This window comes from Phyllostomus hastatus, unplaced genomic scaffold, assembly GCF_019186645.2.
Source record: "Phyllostomus hastatus isolate PE091 unplaced genomic scaffold, TTU_PhHast_1.1 phas_scaffold_501, whole genome shotgun sequence".
Taxonomy (NCBI): Eukaryota; Metazoa; Chordata; class Mammalia; order Chiroptera; family Phyllostomidae; genus Phyllostomus; species Phyllostomus hastatus.
In genome coordinates this window covers 49,975,384-49,995,768 of record NW_025334033.1, presented here as the reverse complement: position 1 = coordinate 49,995,768, position 20,385 = coordinate 49,975,384, and the positions used below count along the sequence as shown (strand labels likewise).

Here is a 20,385-nt window from a genome sequence, read left to right as displayed (position 1 = left end):
ACTGACCAACTATAGGTCAGCAGGCACAGGCAGCTAGACGAAAGTAACTGCGGTGCCATGAGACATTTGCTGACCTACCCCTAGGACCTGTGCTGTTAAAAGCCAACCTTGCAGTGCAGTGTGGCCTATTCCAGGCATAGCCAAGCCTAGATGAAATAGCCACAAACTGTGGGTCACTTGAAGCTTTGAACTGGCCGCTGAGAGCTAGATGTGGACAGCATCTGACATTGGCTTACACCAGCTTCAGACAACATCAGAGCTCTCTCCAAAGGTTAGAACCCAGCAGGCAGGGACTATATTCAGCTGAGATGAATTCCACTTTGTTCTTTTTCATTGTTTTTGTTATTTTTCTTTTTCATAGTCTTTTTATTATTTTTTCTTCAATTTTTTCTTTTTGTCTATTTTTCTTTCAGATCTCTTATCTTACTCTTTCCTTTTCTTACTGTTTTTCTTCTTTCCTTAAGAAAGAAGAAAAATTTTTCTTCTTTTCTTCTTTTTCTTCTTTTCTTAATTTTATTCTTTTTCTTTCTTCTTTGCTGTTTTCCTCTTTCTACTCCTTACTGTTTTTTAAAACAAATATTTTATTTGTTTATTATTAGAGATAAAGAAAGGGAAGGAAAATGGAGGGAGAGAAACATTATGTGTGAGGGAAACATTGATTAGTTGCCTCCTGCATGCCCCAGCCGGGTACCTGGCCCACAACCCAGGCATGTGCCCTGACTTGGAATTGACCTGGTGACCTTTTGGTTTGTGGGATGATGCTCAACCCACAGAGCCACACCAGTCAGGGCTCTATTCCTTACTCTTATTGTTTCTCTTCATTCTTTCCTCATATAATCATTTTTCTTTTTTTTGTTTTTTCTCATATTCTTTTTTTCTTTTACTATTTTTTATTCTTTGCTCTTTTTGAAATTGATTTTGGTGCTGCTGTTGTTTTTTGCTTGTTTTGGCTCTTTTTTGTGTGTTTTGTTCTGTCAGCACCTGTGCAATGTGTATAAAATGGGGTGGATGTTGTGCCTCTCTGTCAGCCAGCCAGAGGGGTGATCCCACCAATGAATGAGCCAACAACAATTAAGACCCAAATACAACAGGAGAGCCCACATAACCCACACAAGGGATGTTCCTAGAGTGTCCAGCTCAGGAGATCAAAGAGACTGTACCTCTGGGTCTCACAGGACTCCTACTACATAAGGCCACCCCACAAGGACAGGGAGTCAAGGCAGATCTATCTAATATGTAGAAACAGACAAAAAGAGCCAGCTAAAATGGGGAGACAAAGAACCCCCAAACAAAAGAAAAGGAGGAATCACCAGGGAAAGAGCTAAATGAAATTGAGGCAATCAATTTATCAGACATAGAGTTCAAAAGAATGGTTATAAGGATACTCAAGGGATTTCATTTCAACTACAAGGAACTTAGTGGAACTACATCAGCATGAAAAAGGACGTAGAAACTATAAATAAGAACCAGTTGAAAATGAAGAATGCAGTATCTGAAACAAAGCAGAGGATTGAATCAGCCTTTTGGAAGGCAAGGTAGGAAAAAACACCCAATCAGAGCAACAAAAAGAAAAAATACTTAAAAAGAATGAGGATTGTTTAAGGGAACTTTTAGACAACATGAAATATAACAGTATTTGCATCATAGGGATACCAAAAGGAGAAGAAGGTGAGCAAAGGATAGAAAACCTGTTTGAAGAAATAATGACAGAAATCTTCCCTAACCTGGTGAAAGAAAAAGTCACACAAATTCAGGAAGCACAGAGTTCCAGTCAAGATGAACCCAACAACAAGAACATCATAATTAAAATGGCAAAGTTTAAAGACAGAGTGAATCTTAATGGCAGCAAGAGAAACAAGTTAGTTACCTCCAATGACTGTCAGCTAATTTTTCAATAGAAACACTTAAGGCTAGAAGGGACTGGCATGAAATATTCAAAGTAATGAAAAACAAGGACCTGCAACCAAGACTACTGTATCCAGCAAGGCTATCATTTAAAATTGAAGCTGAAATAAAGAGCTTCCTAGACAAAAACAACAACAACAACAAAAAAAGACAAAAAAAAAAAAAAGGCTAAAGGATCAGTACCAACAAACCAGCAATGCAAGAGATGTTAAAGGAAATGCTTTAAGAAGAAATATATAGAGAGAGGAGCATAGGTATAAAGGAAGAAAATGACAATGAGTAAAGTATCTATAAATAATCTTAAATATGAATGGATTAAATGCTCCAATCAGAAGACATAAAGTAGCTGATGGATAAGAAAACATGACACATATATGAGGTCTGTCCACAAAAAGTCCAGCCATTCTTAAATAATGAGAAAGTTTTATGCAACGTCAATGTAACCTGTCAGCCAAGGAGAGGACTGGAATGCACATGAATGAACAATGACAATATCACAGTACTAGTCAGTGGGGGCAGTAGATATCATTGAATGAGCATGTGTACTGTGTGGCCATTGCATTCAAAATGCCTGAGTGAGTAGAGCGATGAATCTGCCTCAAATTTTGTGTTAAGCTTGAACATTCCTCTGCAGAAATGATTTGGATGATTCAGAAGGCTGCAGCTATGGGCAACTGGTGATTGGCAGCTTCATCATGACCACACACCCATTCATGCATCGTGTCTTGTGCAGAGTTTTTTTGGCAAAACATCAAATCACCCAGGTGACTCAGCCCTTCTGCAGCCCAGATTTGGTGCCCTGAAACTTCTGGCTTTTCCCAAAACTCACATCACCTTTGAAAGGGAAGAGATTTCAGACACTTGGTGAGATTCAGGAAAATGTGACTGGGCAGTTGATGGAGATTGGGAGAACTGTGTGAGGTTCCAAGGTGCCTACTTTGAAAGGGACTGAGGAGTCATTGTCCTATGTACAGTATTTCTTGTATCCTGTATCATCTTCAATAAATGTTTCTCTTTTTTTCATATTACATGGCTGTATACCTTCTGGACAGATCTTATAAGTGCTGTCTACAAGGGACCTCAGAACAAAAGATTTACACAGGCTAAAAATGAAGGGATGTAAAAATATATTTCATGCCAATGGAGACAAAAAAAAGCTGTGGTAGCATTACTTATATCTGACAAGATAGATTTTAAAACAAAGGCCATAACAAGAGACAAAGGTCACTACATAGTACTAAAGGGATCAATTCAATAAGAGGATATAACCCTTATAAACATATATGTACCTAATATGGGAACACTTCAATATATAAAGAAAATCTTGGTGGACTTTAAGGATGAGATCTACAGTAATACAGTCATTGTAGGGGATTTTAACACCCCACTGTCACCAATGGGTAGATCTTCCAGACAAAAAGTTAACAAGGAAGCTGTGACCTTAAACTCTACACTAGATTGAATGGATTTAATTGATGTTTACAGAACATTTCATCCCAAAGCAGCAGAATACACATTCTTCTGAAGTACACATGGATCATTTTCAAAGATAGACCACACGGTAGGACACAAAATAAGTCTTAACAAATTGAAGAAAATTGAAATCACATCAAACATTTTCTTGAATCACAATGGCATGAAACTAGAAATCAACTTCAATTAAAAAACTCAAAAACAACTCTGGCTGGTGTGGCTCAGTGATGGAGCACTGGCTGGAAAAACAGGAAGTCACTAGTTCGATTTCCAGTCAGGACACATTGCCTGGGTTGTAGGCCAGTCCTAGGTTGGGGGTGTGCGATCAATGTTTCTCTCACACATCGATGTTTCTTTCCTTCTCTTTCTCCCTTCCCTCCTTTTTCTAAAAATAAATAAAATCTTTAAAACAAACAAATAAATAAATATCAATGCCGTGGGTGGGGGGAACCCTCAAGAATATTCTAATACATGGAAACTAAATAACATGTTATTAAATAATGAATAGGTTATCAGTGAGATCAAGGAAGAAGTCAAAAATTACGTAGAAACAAATGAAAATGAACACACAACAACCCCAAACCTATGGGACACAACGAAAGCAGTCCCAAGAGTGAAGTTCAAAGCATTACAGGCCTGCTTCAAGAAGACAGAAATAAAAAATCTAACACTATAACTAAGAGAACTGGAAAAACAACAACAAACAAAGCCCAGAGTGGATAGAAAGAAGGAAATAATCAAGAACAGAGTAGAAATAAATGATGTAGATAAACAATTCAAAGATCAGTGAATCCAGGAGCTGGTTCTTTGAAAAGATAAACAAAATTGATGAACCTTTAACCAGACTCATTAAGAAAAAAAGAGAGGACCCAAATAAATAAAATCAGAAATGAGAGAGGAGTAGTAACCACTGATACCATGGAAATACAAGGGATTGTAAGAAAATACCTATGAACAACTATGCCAAGAAATGGGGCAACTTGGGAGAAATTAGTAAATTTCTAGAAACATATAATTATCCAAAACAGAATCAGGAATAAGCAGAAAACCTGAATAAACTGATAACAACTAATGAAGTTGAAAAAATAATCAAAAAATTCCCAGGAAACTGAAGTCCTGGACCAGATGGCTTCACAGACAAATTTTACTAGTCATTCAAATAACTAACACCTTTCCTTTTTAACTATTCCAAAAAATTCAAGAAAAGGGTAGACTTCCAAGCTCTTTTGTATGAGACCAGTATTACTCTAATTCCAAAACAAGGTAAAGACACAACAAAGAAAGAAAATTATAGACCAATATTCCTGATGAACATAGACGCTAAAATCCTCAAAAAAAAAAAATTAGCAAATGGCTCCAGCAGTACATTAAAAAGATCATATACCATGATCAAGTGGGATTTATCACGGGGATGCAGGGTTGGTACAATATTCACAAATCAATAAATGTCATACATCACATAAGCAAAATGAAAGATAAAAGTCACATAAGCATATCAATAGATGCAGAGAAAGAATTTGATAAAGCCAGGACCCACTTATGATAAAAACTCTCAGCAAAGTGGGAATAGAGGGATCATACCTCAGCATAATAAAGGCCATGTACAGAAAAACCTACAGCCAACATCATATTCAGTGGGCAAAACATAAAAGCATTTCCCTTAAGATCAGGAACAAGACAGTCATGTTCATTTTCACCATTCTTATTAAACATAGTACTGGAAGTCCTAGCCACAGCAATCAGACAAAAAGAAGAAATAAAAGGCATCCAAATTGGAAAGGAGGAAGTAAAACTGTCATTATTTGCAGATGACATGATATTGTACGTAGAAAATCCTATAAACTCTACCAAAAACTACTAGACCTGATCAATGAATTCAGAAAAGTAGCAAGATACAAAAATCAATACTCAGAAATCGATTTCATTTTTATTCCCCAATAATGAACTAACAAAGAAACTAAGAAAATCCCATTTTACCACGGCAACAACAACAACAACAAAAATAAGGTACACAGGAATAAATTTTACCAAGGAGGTAAAGACCTGTGCTTAGAAAATTAAAGGACACTGAAGAAAGAAACTGAGGAAGATACAAATAAGGAAGCATATACCATATTCATGGATTAGAAGAATCAACATCATTAAAATGGCCATACTACCCAAAGCAATCTATAGATTCAACACAATTCCTATTAAAATACCAGTGGCATATTCCACAGATTTAGAACAAATATTCCAAAAAATTTCTATGGAAATGAAAAAGACCCTGAATAGCCTCAGCAATCTTGAGAAAGAAGAATAAAGTTGGAGGGATCACAATATCATACCTGATATCAGACTATACTATAAGGTCACTATAATCAAAACAATCTAGTGTTGGTATAAGAACAGACATATAGATCAATGAAACAGAATAGAGAGGTCAGAAATAAACCCAAGTCTCTATGGTCAATTAATATTTGACAAAGGAGGGAAGAGCATGCAATGGAGTAAACACAATCTCTTTAATAAATGGTGTTGGGAGAACTGACTTGGTACATGCAAAAAAAAAAAAAGAAAGAAAAGAAAGAAACTAGACCACCAACTTACACCATACACCAGAATAAACTCATATGGATAAGAGCCTTAAATATACGTTGTGATACCATAAAAAACCTAGAAGAAAACACAGGCAGTAAAATTTCAGATATCTCACATGGCAATATTTTTGTTGGTATATATCCTAGGGCAAGGGAAACAAATGAAAAAAATCAAACGGGACTACATCAAACTAAAAAGCTTCTGCTCAGCTAAAGAAACCATTATCAACAAAAAGGGAACCCACTATGTGGGAGAACGTATTTGCCAAAGACATATGGGACAAGGGTTTAATCTCTAAAATGTGTAAAGGTTTTATATGATTCAACACCTGGAAGACAAACAATCCAATTAAAAAATGAGCAAAGGATCTGACTAGACACTTCTCCAAGGAGAACATACAGGTGGCCCATAGACATATGAAAAAAATGTTCTACATCACTAGCCATCAGAGGGATGCAAATTAAAACCACAATGAGATATTACTTCACACCTGTCAGAATGGCTATAATTAATAAATCAACAAAGAGCAAGTGCTGATGAGGATCTGGAGAAAAGGGAACTCTAGTGCACTGTTTGTAGAAATGCAGAATGGTACAGCCACTGTGGAAAATAGTATGGAGTCTCCTTAAAAAGCTAAAAGTTGCATTGCCTTTTGACCCAGCGTTTCCAGTTCTAGGAATAAATCCTAAGAATCCTGGAACACCAATTCAGAAGAATACATGCACCTCTCTGTCCATAGCAGCATTATTTACAATAATAAAGATTTGGAAATAGCCTAAGTGCCCATCAGTAGATGAGTGGATAAGAAAGCTGTGGTACACTTACACAGTGGAATACTATGCAGCAGTAAAAAGGAAGGAATTCTTACTTTTTATGACAGTATGGATGGAACTGGAGACTATTATGCTAAGTGATATTAGCTGGCCAGTGAAAAACACATGCTACCATAGGATCTCATTTATAAGTGGAATCTAATGAGCAAAATAAACTAATGAGCAAAATAGAATCAGAGGCATAGAAACATGGAACAGACTGACAGCTGTTAAGAGGGGAGGGAGGAGGTGGAAACTGGTTGAAAGAAGGTGAAGGGATTAGTCAGAGAACATAATATGCATGACCTGTACTCATGGACAACAGTGTGGGGATTGTGGAAGCAGGAGGTGGGCTGGGTAGAGGGGGGCAAAGGGGAAAAATTGGGACACTATAATAGCATAAACAATAAAATATTTAAAAAATAAATACAGTACTATTAAAGTAATCTCTAAGCCACCATTTAAGTATTCAATTTACCTCAAATCCAAGTTGTATCTCCCTACAACAGTTTTCATCATAGTAGTCATTGTAAGCCGGTCTTCTTTTTATATGTGCATAATTTCTAGAGAAAACATTTTACTCAGGATGAACGTGTACCAAGAATGAGTAAAAAAAAAGTATGTGCAAATACATTTAAGAGTTTCTATAAAAATATCAGTTAATAAGACCCTGAGATTTATTTGTGCCTTAAAAACACCAAGTAAAAAATTTCTTAAAACTTAATATTGTGGCCCTGTCAGGTGTAGCTCAGTGGTTTGGGCATTGTCCCACAAACTGAAAGGTCATTGGTTTGATTCCTGGTCGGGGTATGTGTCTGGGTTGTGGGTCAGGTCCCCAGTTGGGGGTATGAGAGAGGCAACCATCAATGTTTCTCTTACACATCAGTGTTTTTCTCCCTCTCTTTCTCCTTCGCTTCCTCTATCTCTAAAAATAAATAAATAACATCTTTTAAAGAAGTTTATATTGTGGCAAGAAAACTCAAATGAGTTACCAAACAAAAAAAAAGGTTATTTTTAGCATAAAAATTATCTTCATCTAAGGATTTTCAAAATGTATTTTAAAGTGAGACAATTTGAATAAAATAAAAATAAGATTTTCATTTAATAGTAAAGTCAAATCATAATTATAAACAACAGATAACTTTCTAGGTGTCACAGTATTCTATTTTATGTTTATATCAGAGGTTTTTCAATTTTGTTGATAGACATTTGCATTATTATTAATTTTTGCCTTTTATGAATAATGCTGCTATCAACATTCTTGTACAAACCTGTGAACATAACACAATGAGGTCTTTCTGGAAAAAGTCCAGCTATCCTTAATATAATGAGAATGGTTTGTGCAACCTCAGTGTAACCTGGGAGCTAAGGAGAGAGAGGACTGGAGTGCACATGAATGAACAATGACGACTTCACTGTACTAGTCAGTGGGAGCAGTAGATGCTGTTGAGTGAGCATGTTTATTGTGTGGCCATCACATTCAAAATGACTGAGCGATTAGAGCAACGAATTTGTGTCAGATTTTGCATTAAGCTTGAACATTCCTCTGCAGAAACTGGATGATTCAGAAGGCTGCAGCTATGGGAAACTGGTGATTGGCAGCTTCATCATGACAACATACCCGCTCATGCATCATGTCTTGTGCAGAGTTTTTTTGGCGAAACATCAAATCACCCAGGTGACTCAGACCCTCTACAGCCCAGATTTGGTGCTGTGTGGATTTTGACTTTTACCAAAATCATCTTTGAAAGGGAAGAGATTTCAGAATGTTGATGAGATTCAGGAAAATACGTTGGAGCAGCTGATGGTGATTGGGAGAATTGTGTAAGATCTCAAGGTGCCTACTTTGAATGGGACTGAGGAGTCATTGTCCTATGTACAGTGTTTCCTTTTTAAATTTCTATTTTTTATTTTTTTAAAAGATTTTATTTTTAGAGAGAAGGGAAGAAGAGAGGGAGAGAAATATTAATGGGTGGTTGCCTCTTGTGCGACCCCTACTGGGAACCTGGCCTGCAACCCAGGCATGTGCCCTGACTGGGAATTGAACCAGTTACCCTTTGGTTCACAGCCTGCACTCAATCCACTGAGCTACAACCAGGGCTGTGTTATTTCTTTTAATCTTTATTGTATTTTTATCCATTACCATTTAGTCCCCTTACACCCCCCTCCCCCCAGCAATTACCACACTGTTGTCCATGTCTGTGAGTCCTTTTTTCTTTTTGTTCAGTTCCTCCCCAACTAGCTGTCATCCTGCTCTCCATCCATGAGTCTGTCCCCATTTTCCTCTTAGTTCAGTTGGTTCATTAGATTCCACATATGAGTGAAATCATATGGTATTTGTCTCTGACCAGCTTATTTCACTTAGCATGATTTTCTCCAGGTCCATCTATACTGTCACAAAGGGTAAAACTTTCTACTTTTGTACAACCATGTAGTGTTCTGTTCTGTATGTGTTTCATAGTTGTTTTATCCACTCATCGACTGATGGACACTTGGGCTGCTTCTATGTCTTGGTGATTGTAAATAATGCTGCAGTGAACATAGGGGTTCTTAATGTTTTTTCAAATTAGTGTTTTGGGTTCCTGCAGGTACATTCCCAGAAGTGGGATCACGGGTCAAAACAGATCCATTTTTAATTTTTTAAGGTATCTCCATACTGTTTTCCACAGTGGCTGCACCATTCTGCCTTCCCACCAACAGTGCAAAAGGGTTCCCCTTTCTGCACATCCTTGCCAGCACTTATTTGTTGATTTACTGATGATAGCCATTCTGACAGGTATGAAATGATGTCTCATTATGGTTTTAATTTACATTTCTCTGATGATTAGTGATGCTGAGCATCTTTTCATATATTAGCCATCTCTATGTCCTCCTTGGAGAAGTGTCTGTTTAGGTCCTTTGCCCATTTTTAATTGGGGTGTTCTTTTTTGTGTTGAGCTTTGCAAATTCTTTATAAATTTTGGATAGTAACCCCTTATCAGATGTATTGGCAAATATGTTCTCCCATTCTGTGGGTTGTCTTTTTATTTTGTTGATGATTTCCTTTGCTGTGCAAAACCTTTTTAGTTTGAGCACAATGTATCTTATATCATGTACCTTCTTCAATAAATGTCTCAGTTTTTCATATTACATGGCTGGATACCTTCAGGACAGACCTCTTCCATTTCTCTTGGTTGAATACCTAGGAGTGAAACTGTTGGCTCACAGGGTAGATGTGTGTTTAACTTTATAAGAAATTGCCAAATAGTTCCCAAGTAGCAGTGTTCACCAGTTGTTCTGTATCTTCTCTACTCTTACTTGAGTTGTTAGTATCTCTGATTTTTAGCCATTCTCATGGGTATAAAGTGATATCATAGAATGGTTTTCATTTACATTTCCAGATGACTACAGATGTTGGGTTAGGCACTTATTCTTTTTTGTTGTTGTTAAATCTTTTACAAAGGCAAATTCGCAGATTGATAGTAACTATCTTAAAAGATTCAGTGTGTTGTAATTACTGCGTATGGACCTAAATTTACTAATCTGAATTATATCAGAGATTAATTTGTAATTAAAAGCAAAATGAAAGACATTTATTTCGAGTATAAGATTTTAGAAGTTCCGTATCATAGTGATAATTCATATAGATTTCTTGGAGTTAAGTAAACATTTACTGTTGATTAATGTTTGTCAGAACTTTGTTTGACTGATAAGTGAATGATTCGAAAGGAAGACTCCAGGCTGTTTTATAGAGCTATTTTTTGAACTGGTATATTGAATCATTGATTCAGAAACATTAAAATTGCATGATCTGGCAGGTAAACCATTCTATGTTTGAGCCACATGCAAGAACTGATAAGTCTAGTAAGGGTATCAGGTAAAAATAGTACTAGCAGCAGCTAACCTTATATCCAGGCATGTTCTAAGTGATTTACATATATTAATCACCCATGTGAAGGTAGTTACTGTTACTATCTTTATTTTTCAGTTGAGGAATCTTAGGCACAGGAGTTAAGCAGTTTGCCCAAAATCATAGAGAAGTAGTGATTAGGATTCAAACCTAGATAGCCTGGCTCCAGAGCTCGTACTCTTACTCCTCAGTGCTAAAGTGGTTAAGTTAAATGCAGTCAATTCTACATACTTCATAGAGTATATCATTGTGTGGTAGTGGTGGCCAACGTTTAAGTTGGGATTTCTAAGTTTGCAAATGGGCTCTCTACCAGTTTCTCTTATAATGAATCCCAGGGTGCGGGTGATTTGTAGGAGGAAAGTTTTGTCTGCATTAACAGATGGTGGACAACCCTAGTAACCTGATATTGAGTGCTTTCCTAGAGAAGATGTCATTTCTCTCTTTACCTTAGTTGAGTGTTCGATCTGGAACAGTTCCTTTCAGACAGTCAACAGTGTTTTTTAACTGTCTTTGTAAAAATCTCTACATGTAAATGTTTAGCATCCTTTGGAAACAAACTGAGTGAGATTTGAAGTTGATGGCATTTGTGCCTGAAAAATAGTGGGCTTAATTAACAACACTGCCTACATACTTGATATCATAGATATTTATGATGTGTTGACACAGAATCAGAGTTCTTAAAATTCTTTTCTTTCTTTCAGAATCCCCTGCATACTGAAACCATGGAATTCATCTTTGTCGTTAGTTTGGGTTTAGATAAGATTAATCTTTAAGGGAAGGCTCGATTTTTTGGCCAATTTCTTTGAAAGATTTGGGGATGGAAGGAAATGAAAGTATGTATTTACTTTTGTGGCTTTCTCCACTTGTGGTTTGGTCTCATTGTTGGTATCATGGGTGACATAAAGAAGTTGGGGTGGATGGGAAGCATTTTGTATGTGTTGAATGAGAGAATGTGAATTCTTGAATAAATAAATCATGGAATGTGAGTTTAATTCCTGTGCTGCTATACTCTAGATTTGGCTCAACATTTTTACTTCTCTGGGTCTTTATTTTATTTTCAAATATTTAATTTACTTATTTTCTATAATAAACACCTTTATTACTGCGATAGGAGGGAAGAGGATTGATTCGTTTTTCCAGGCTTTGATTTTCCTCAGATACAACCACACCTCCTTGCCTTCTAGCGTGTAACCATCTGCTCGGCCACACTGGCCTGGTCTTGGAGCAAGGCAGGCAGCAAGCTTGCCCTACTTGAACTGCTCCTCTGGACAACTGATGGTTTTGGCATTCTCTTCCCTTTTATCATACTGCTCTGAATTTCCTTTGATGGTTTTTTTTGTTTAAAATCTCTTATCTCCTCAGGAGTCAACTTGGCCCCCTTCTTGTGACCCAGGGGCAGTGCGGAGTGTGACTTGCACCACTGTCGGTGTGCCGGTGTGCCAGTAGCGAGCACAGTGCAGGTCTTTACTAGGGACCAGGTCATCCTTGGACGGTCGTAGACATTGATAATCCTTGTTTTGCTCTCGGTCCGTTGATCTCTTTAACCTCCTCTTCCTATGTGCCCTTTCCTTTTTCTTCTTGTGCCTTTTTATTAAGCCTGTTTGGTCTCCTTTAAATGCTTTTTCTCCATTTTTCTTCTAAGCCATCATAGAACTATCTTCTTACATGAAGACTTTCTTATTCATCACTTTCTCTACATTTTATCTCTCTTTTGATTCCACAGTACTTTGTTCCACTACTACATGGCATATTGTCTGCTTTGCATTATCTTTAAGTATACATTTTTCTTCCTAAGTAGATTGTATACATCAGGGAACTGGATCCATGTCCCTTTGCATTATTCTTTATACCTTGCATATAGTGGGTTCTCAGTGGTGTTTGAATTAATTTCTACTCTCATGGAGCTCATGGTGTAGTGGAAGGAGGTATACAATAAGGAAATAAATACATAGGAAAATTGCCATTTGAGAGTATGTGACAAAAATAATAGTACATTAAAAGTAAAAAATATGTTACCTTAATCCTGCTCATACTTTTGTTAATAGTTTTTCCACTGAGCTCTCTTCATTCATCCTTTTAAGTGTGCCGTTTGTTTGAGGGGCAGTTTCAGTGAACTTGTGGGAGTGGACCAGTTTGGAGCAGTTGAGTAGTGAATGAAGGTTAGAAATTAGAGACTGTGGGAGTTGATACTTTTTTGAGAGTTGGGCTACAAAAGGTAACAAAAATGGAGGAGGAGGTGGAGCCTGGCTGTGTAGGGAATGCAGGACTACTTTAAAAATATATATAATGGGAGATAATTGGTACATATTTACATGATAAGAGGGATGATCTTACAAAGGAAAGATTGATGACACAAGAGAGTAAATTATGGAAGGAAAGAAATCTTTAAGTGCAGGAAAGATAATATTAAGAGTGAATTTCGGTGGCCCTTAATAGTAATCAGAGATGATTATTCATTTTAAAGTAGGGGAAAAGGAGATGACTGGTTCAGTTGGGGGGGATTTATAGATTTGGTTGTGGGAAGAATAGGGAGCTTTCACCTGGGGGCTTCTATTTTCTTAATGAAAGTTTCTTAAAAGGGGTGGGAAGAATGGAGAGGAGGGTAAGGTGTTTACGGATTGAGGAAGATACAAAGCAGCCACTACAGGGAGCTTTGAGAGTGATACTGCAGTGGTCGAGGTTGTTAGTTGTGAATTCATGATAGTAACTGGTCTCCCTGGGTGCAGTTTCTTCAGTAGTCCACTGCCCTGTTGCGTCAGGAAAGGTAGCTGGAGTTGCCCCGCAGAGTGGGAGAGAAAAGAGACATGGGAAACATCCGCTTGAGTGTGAGGAGACAGTATATTGATGAACTGTGAGACCTGAAGTGGATAAAAAAGAAAGCGAAACCAGCAGATTGATAGGGAGAAGTGGATGGTTCATAATTAGGCGGTTTCATTAAGAACTAAGACTTATTTCTGAGGGCCAGTTGAACAAATGAGTTGGAAAGATCAAATCTTTTATTACATGTCTTTCTTCTTTCAGCTTTCTTCTCATTTATGTCTAAAATGGCTGGCATTTGTACAGACTTAACTACTTGGAATCTCCCATTCTTTATTTTTTAGTGGTTTAAAAGAATTTTTTATTGAATTTGTTGGGATGACATTGGTTCATAAAATTACATAGGTTTCATATGTACAATTCTATAATACATCATCTGTGTATTGTGGAATCTCTCATGCTAAAGAAGCAAGTTAAACCCACATTCTAGCCAAATGGATTGAAACACACACATACAGAGTTAGTAACTTGTAGAACTTGTGAGTGTGATTTCAAACATGACATTATTTTAAAGACTATTAAAGTCTAACGGCCTTTGTTAACTTGTTTCTATAAAGAGGACATAGGAAAATAATTTTCTCTGAAAATATTGGGATTCATTTAGGATCTTTCTGTGAAACTTGTGATAAGATCTGAACTTATTTGTCCTTAAAACCACTAAAAAAGTCTCATTCACCATTGGTACAGTCTTTTTGGAAATGGTTTGGCAGATTCTTGTGAACAGTTAAATTACACTTACCATAATCTGGTAGGTTTACTCCTAAGTATTTAGTTCAATGAAATGAAAAATTATAGTCACACAGAAATGTATGCTAATGCTCCAAACTGGAAACAAACCCTAATGTACTCCAACTGGTGAACTGATAAACTTTGGTACGTCCATACAGTGGGGTACTGCTTTTGTCAGTACATACAGCTACATGGGTGGATATCAGATAAATTATGGTAAGTGAAAGAAGCAAGACTCAAAAGGCTACATGTACTGTGTGATTCCATTTTTGTGGTATTTTAGAAGAAGCAAAACTAAAGGGACAGAAAGCTGATTAGTAGTTGACATGGAGTATGGAGAAGGTTTGACTACAAAAGGTGTGAAGACATTTTGGTGGGGTTCTGTTGTCTATATCTGTTCTCTATCTTGGTTGTGGCGGTTATATGACTATGTGTTTTTCAAACTCAAAAGTATAACTGAAAAATAGTGAATCTTAGTACATATAAGTTACATCTCAGTCGAAGTTGTAGCATATATATGTAACCATATTAAAAAGTGCTTTGGAAAACTTATGTTATGAAAATGTTTTGTTTGTTTTTAGATTCTGCTTATGTGGTTTTTATTCCCTCTGGGAGAGAATGATGGATAAGCATCATTAACATTTACAAAGTTCTTTGAAGCTCTAGAAAACATGTAATTGCTGAATTTGTCTACATTTAGCAAACATTCCTATCATGTTTAAAAGAATGCTATAATGTTGGAATTAGTAGAGCCCAGGAGACTTTATAAAGTATCCTTATTTTGTAAAGAACCTGAGGCCTGGGTGAGGTTAGCTATAGTCACATGGCTAGTTAGTGGCAAAGGTAGGCCTAGAATTTAAGTAATAGATTATTAATTTCATGCTTGTTTTACTAAAACACCCTTTTAATTCTGAGTTATTCTTTCTAGAGACTATTTTTAATTTCTTTTCAGAAACTTTCGATTGTGCCATCCGCTGGAAACCACTCCCTTCCTAGTGGTAGGAAAGTCCTGTGTCTGGCTGATAATAGGAAGGCTAAATTTGAGAGATCCTACATCACTTAAAGTTTGCCTAGACGTAGTCAATAAGCTTAGTTATAAAGACACTTTGCTTTAACTGGGAAACTAGACATTTAGTGTTGGAGTCGTCAGGGGCTATCAGTTAGAAATAGGGTTTTGTAACTTTACTGCATTTAAAAAATCTTTAAAATTATTATGATTGTTGCTTTGTTGGGAAGGTAGAAAAGATTTAAAAGTGTTGGGTTCTTTTTGGTTTCCTTGGGTAATGAGGACTTATACAGAAGGGTATGAGGGAGCACCTGAAACAGCCTTAGCTATACATTCAAGAAATGGAGACGGGAATGCCATTCAGAATATAACAGCATTGTTATTTTATAAGATTGAGAATATACAATATTCTTGAAACTCAGCTACCTTTCACTGTCTCTCTGTGTTCACCTGCTTCTGTAATAGTTTCATGCTTGCCTCTGGACCCCAGTTCCAGAGCCAGGCTTAGAGTTATTGCCCCTCAGAAATATTGGTGATATTGTAAATACTGCATACAGGAGTAGCAGTGGCTTGGCTTCTTTCTTGGTTTTGAAGCTGTGTCTGTGTCTAGCTTGTGGGAGTTACTTCCCATAAACCATAGTCCCTGGCAGAGTAGGCAAATTTTCTCCTACCCCAGCCTTAGCTCTGGCTTAGCTCTGATAGGTCCTCTGTCTTACGTGGAGTGTTTTAGTCCCTGTTCACCTGGGAAGCCAGACTTCCAACTGCCACAGCATGCTCCTGGACCAGGAGACCAGTAAACCCCAGGTGTCATTATTGCTTACCATTTTGCATTTATGTTCCCTATCACTGAGAGATATTTTTATATATTTTTTGAGCCAGCTATGCATTGTTTACTTATATATTTGGTATGTTTATATATTAATTATTATTTGGGTGAATGTACTGCACTCTCTTGACCAGAAGCCTTTTTAATCTTTCAAAGCCGTGGTTTCTCATATTGAAAATTGAAATTATAGCCCCTACCTCTTAGTGTTTCTTTGTGCTCATGAAATGATATTATATACACACTTGTATTTATATTCCTAGAACATGTCTAGGATGTACTGATATACACATACATAAACACATAGACATATATATATAGCAGCTGTTATATTTTCAAGGGAGTGTTGTACTTCCTTGTTGGTTTGTGTATTTAGACATATATCCCAAAATGTTTGTCAGGCCCTATTCAAAATTTCCGTGAATGTGTCTGGGGAGCGGCATGTTTTAAGGCTTTTGGGTGAGACATTTAAATCTAGTTTTAATCTATGCCCTTAGCAACCTTGAATTGTTTTTTTTAGGATGAATTGCAAATTTTCCCTTCAATATAACAATGGGCTGAAATGCTTTGTTGTTTGTATTTGTAGTAGTGTTTTAGAAATATTCAGGTTATTGACTGTCTTTTAAGCTCTAATGTATGTAGTTTCCATTAGCTAATAATCAGAATACTCAGTGCACTGCGTCTGCAGGTGGAGTGAATTTGAAGTTGGGAAAAGGAATGTAACGGTGTGCATAAGGGAGGAAACAAGGTGTGGTTTGAGGCTGAGACTTTGGCTCAGGCGGCCATAGTCCTGACTGAGGTAAAGATCTTCTTTGGGAAATGGGGAAAAAAAAGAGGGATAAAATATTAAAAGACAGATTTTCAGTTTGTGTGTTTAGATTATAACTAATATGCTTGCATATTGTAACTTCTAAAGCCTTCACTTTAGTGAGGTCAACTTTACCCATGAATTCAGAAATATAAATTAAAACCTTTTCTTTTAAATTAGAAATGTCAGATAAATTATTCTTTCTTCTTGTATTTTGGGTTTGAATTAGTGTCTTGTAGATTATCATCTACTATTTTTTAGGGAAGGCTGAATATATTATTCTGCCCTTTAGAGATGTTGTCTAAGAATATTACGCTTGCTAATAAATGATCCTAACTTCCTTATTTCTTCAGCCGAAATAATAAGACATATTACTTCCTTTTTCCTCTTACATCAAGCCCTGAGTATGCTTTTGCTTTTATTTTTGTCTTACATTATAAACCATTGTGTATATATAGGTGTTCAGAACCATGAAAGTGTATTATTGAGTAAAAGGCATGGTGCAGCATCATTTAGAGTTTTAAAGTTAATCTACCAGTCATAAATGAGGACTAATGCAGCATGCCAGTGCACCATGTAGCCATTCTAAGATGAATTTCAGATAAGTGTTTCTGAGAGGACTGAACAAACTAGTTACCATGTTAGAGGCACCTTGGTTAATCAAGACTTTATGAAGTTCTTAATGGTTATGTATGTCTCCCCAAACTGAAAGATTTTTAAAAAAATGTTTGTGCACCCCCAAAGTTCATGTTTTGAAATCCGAACTCCCACTGATGATATTAGGCAGTAGGGCCTTTGGGAGGTAATTAGGTTGTGAAGGTGGAGCCCTCATGAGTGGGGTTTGTGCTCTTTGAAAAGAACTCCAGAGAGCTCTCTTGCCCCCTTCTGCCATGTGAGGACACAGAGGGAAGACAACCATTAATGAATTAGGAAGACAGCACCAAATATGCAGGCACCCTGGTCTTGGAATTCTCAGCCTCTAGAACTGCAAGAAGTAAAGGTTTACTGTTTAAACTACTCAGACTGGTAGTTTTGTTACAACAGCCTGTATAGACTAAGCCAAGAAGTAAAAACATTGTGCTTGCTTTCAAGAGCTAGAAACCATAGCATTTAATATCATAGATTTGGAGATTTAAAAATAGGAGTTCAGGTCCTGACTCTATACCTGTCATTTGACCTTGGGCAAGTTTTCTTGCTACCTCTAAGCCTAAGTTATTTCTGTAAGTAAGGTCTGTCAACTGGTGGATGGTCCTTGGCACCAGTTCAGTGCCAGCAGGAGTCCCCAGTTTGGGATGCAGTGAGGAAGGAAACTTTATTCATGCAGAACAGCTCAACTGTGATGCAGCTGGCAGTGAAAACAGCACGGCTATGAGGCAGCCCTGGCAACAGGCGGCCCTGGGGCCAGGCCCCTCTCCCAGGTTTGCCCTGCTGTGCTCTGGTGAGACATATTTGTGTTTCAGTGCAATCAGGAATAGCAATCTTCCGTCTTAGGTGGAAAGGGAAAGTGCACTCCCAAACTGAAAGGTATTTAAAAAGACTTCATTAACTCTTTACTTGTCAGAATCTATTTTGGGATTATGGAGTGTTTGATTAAGTAGAAGATTCATTAGGATTCTGACTTAGAATGTTTTCTGTATGAGGAAGTAATCAGAGACTATATATCAGTGTACCTACTAAATTTTTATTTTTTAAAATATTTTTTCTTTTTCTCTCAATATGAAACACGAAAGTATTAACATTTAAAAATGTCTCACTGAGAAATCACTGATATATGTAGTACAGCTGTCTGTCATATATCAAAATAGATCAAAGGATTTTATATTGACCTTTTGCCATTAACACTTCATTGTATTAACTGATGAGTTTCCTTTTATCTGTTTGCCATATTAGATTTTTTGTGAAGCAGTATAGTTTGATGGGAAGAACACAAGATTTCAAATCAGAGGGCTGGAAGTCCTTTCTGTGTCAGTTTACTAACTCCGTGACTTTGACCTTTTTGAGATTGTTTTCCTTACAAGTAATATGAAAAGAATAATGAGAAGATGGCAGCTTAGGTAAAGACTGCTCGCCTTCTCACACAACCACATCAAAATTGCAACTAAAATATAGAAGAGCCATCACTCAGAACCATCAGATTGAGTTGAATGGAAGTCTGACAACTACGGAATTAAAGAAACCACATCCATCCAGACTGCTAGGAGGGGTGGCGACATGGAATGGACTGCTCCTACATCCATGTGTGGTGGATAAAAACTCGGGAGGGATATCTTGGGAGTGAGGAATCCCAGCCCCACACCAGGCCCCCCAGCCCAGGGTTCCAGTGCCAGGAAGATAGGTTCCTAAAGCTTCTGGCTGCAAAAGCCAGCAGGGATTGAGTCGGTGGTAGAATTTCTAGAGTCCCAAGCAGTTCCCCTTAAAGGACCCACAAACAGACTTACTCAGATTCCCTCCCTCTGAGCTCTAGCACTAGGGTAGCAGCTTGAAAGGCACCAGTGGCATACAGGGAGGTACTGAAGTGTCTGGCATCAAGACAGGAGCTGGGGGACAGCTTTCTTCCAGACAGAAAGGCAGGTTGAGGCCACTGTCACTTTTCTGAGCCCTCTTGCCATAGAGCCACACAGCTGGCAGGCAGGTGCTGTGTCTTAAACTCCATCAGCCTGCCTAACACTGTGTAGCCCTCCCTGGAGATCCCCTGAGACTCCATCTCACCCATCTTATGAGCCCAACCAAACTGTTAACCGTGACTTTTCCATATGAATGGCTGCTCTTGGTTCATGCCTCACAACTTCCTAAATCCTATCAAACAAGCTACAGCCAGCCTCAGTAAGCCCCCAGGCTCCTGTACCTATTGCTAAGTGGCCCCAGGTCTGGTACTAGCAGGAGCCAGCCTAGATTCATAACTTGGCTTCACCTGGGAATCTCCAAGCCCAGCACATGTAGCAGCTATTTCAGATTGCGTTACAGCTCATACAAGGTGGTCCCGGGCAGAATACAGGTTGGTGCTGACCTTGGCCTGCACCACCCAGGAACCCCCAGAGCCTGCACACCCAGTTTATATCTACAGACAATGTCAGAGTATCACACCCTGCCCCTGCAAGTTGATCTTCCATGGAGGGCGGAGGTTGGTAGTCAGTGGTCACAGCCAATCCTTGCAGCTGATTGGCCTGGGTAATCACTCCTATTGACCTGCCAACAGCAACCAAGGCTCAACTACAAGAGAAGGGTGTACCCAGCCCACATTAAGGGTACACCTCAAATACCCAGCTTGGGTGATAGGGGAGGTTGTGCCACTGGACCCTATAGGACACCTACTACATTAGGCCATGCTACCAAGACAGGGAGTCATAGCAGTTCTACCTAATACACAGAAACAAACACAAGGAGGCTGCCAAAATGAGGAGGCAAACATGGCCCAAATGAAAGAACAGGTCAAAACTCCAGAAAAAGAAGATGAAGATAAGCAATCTATCAGATACAGAGTTCAAAACACTGTTGGTAAGGATGCTCAAGGAACTTAATGAGGACCTCAATAGCATAAAAAAG

General features: G+C 37.9%; 1 protein-coding gene across 13 annotated transcripts in view; it reads left to right on the top strand.

Annotated features, from left to right (window-relative positions):
* NUMB (NUMB endocytic adaptor protein) overlaps window positions 1-20,385 on the top strand; it is a 132,227-nt gene that overhangs the window by 16,548 nt on the left and 95,294 nt on the right. The window contains exon 1 of one of the 13 annotated variants that reach the window (XM_045823949.1): window positions 8,393-8,448. The exons of the other annotated variants lie outside the window; for them this stretch is intronic. The gene's annotated coding sequence lies outside the window, so the exon portion shown is untranslated. Of the gene's footprint in view, window positions 1-8,392; window positions 8,449-20,385 lie in introns of those variants that run through there. 13 annotated transcript variants of the gene reach the window in all.